The sequence below is a fragment of the Octopus bimaculoides genome, chromosome 3 (genome assembly GCF_001194135.2).
Source record: "Octopus bimaculoides isolate UCB-OBI-ISO-001 chromosome 3, ASM119413v2, whole genome shotgun sequence".
NCBI lineage: Eukaryota > Metazoa > Mollusca > Cephalopoda > Octopoda > Octopodidae > Octopus > Octopus bimaculoides.
The window spans coordinates 8,362,591-8,363,939 of NC_068983.1; the positions used below are offsets into that span (position 1 = coordinate 8,362,591).

Consider the following 1,349-nt stretch of genomic DNA (forward strand, 5'->3'; position numbering starts at 1 on the left):
ATTTAAATACGAATACATTTATTCGTATAATATTCAGTAGCCGATAACGTCAATGGTTACAGTTTATCATCAAACAATTACTGACAATCCATATGAATCTAAAGCACACACACAGACACACAAAGGCGTCCACACACACACACACACACACACACACACATTCGTACATTCATATGTATTGGCTTGTTATACTTACATACAGGACAAGCTTCGACAAGGATTTGTTTTCTATCACATTGCACTAATATGGGCTTGATCGACTCAGTTTTGTGGTTGCTGTCACAAAATCGACTTAATTCCAGAACCTCTAAAGTACACAACCAACCTATTTACATGTCAATCATAGATGCAACATGTCGTTGCTAATGAGATGAAAAGTTTCAGAATGGTAGGCAGAGTGATTAAAATAGTAAAGAAGAAAGAGAAACAAAAATAATAATATTGGAAATAATGACACACTTGACTCGAGGAGAAGAAAACCAATCGCAGTTGGTGACGGCGTCAGAATAAATCGATTCCATACCTTTTCGGAAAACAAAATCAGATTCTGTGCCTCACAGCACTCGCATTTATTCCATTTTCTTAACTATAAACTTGTGTACTGCTTAATCGCTCAACTGTAAGTTATTTTACGACCTCATTAAATGTAAATTTGTCAAACTCTTCGCATTCTCGCAGATATTTCTGGTTGTTTTATTGTAAGTTATTCAATCATCTCAATCAGATCCTGTTTTAGATCGAGGTTTTGTAATTAGTGCAGATTGAAGCAAATATTTTTAAATATTTGATATTTTTTTACTTTTGTTATTCACAAATTCTATTTGTTTCCTCTTTTCAGGTTTTTGATAATTAAATTTATCAAATTAAATTTATTATTGGTTAACCTTAGAATGAACAATGAATACATGTTTACGTTTTTAAACAAAGCGCGTACTCAGTTTCTATTATGCTGCTTTATCGCTAGGACATTCTTTGTATTAACACGTTTTACTATTTTGAAATATGTAAACATTTAGATTTTAATTGGAAGCTCAAAATTAATTAGCTTTTGTTTAGGGATGTGAGACGCTGAATACTTGCATGTTTCTTTATAATGAAAATTACAATAGGGAAAATGTAATCTGTGATATGTCACGGGCAAACTAAGTAAAAAAGATTTGAGCAACTTGTATATGAAAAATAAAAATTTAAGAGTAGTTTTTATATATTCTGTTGGCTGGAAAATACAGTGTGCGTTTTATACTCACAGGCACGCGCGCATAGACACAAGCACACACACACATGTATATATATGTATGCATGTATGTATGCATATATATGTATATATATATATATATATATATATATAT

The 1,349-nt window shown here is 31.5% G+C and overlaps 1 long non-coding RNA gene across 1 annotated transcript in view; it reads right to left on the bottom strand.

The window, feature by feature from the left end:
- Positions 1-375, bottom strand: part of LOC128247396 (uncharacterized) — a 90,886-nt gene extending 90,511 nt beyond the window's left edge. Inside the window, exon 1 of the long non-coding RNA XR_008263775.1 lies at positions 197-375. This is a non-coding gene — a long non-coding RNA (uncharacterized LOC128247396). The remainder of the gene's footprint in view (positions 1-196) is intronic.
- Positions 376-1,349: the final 974 nt, after the last annotated feature.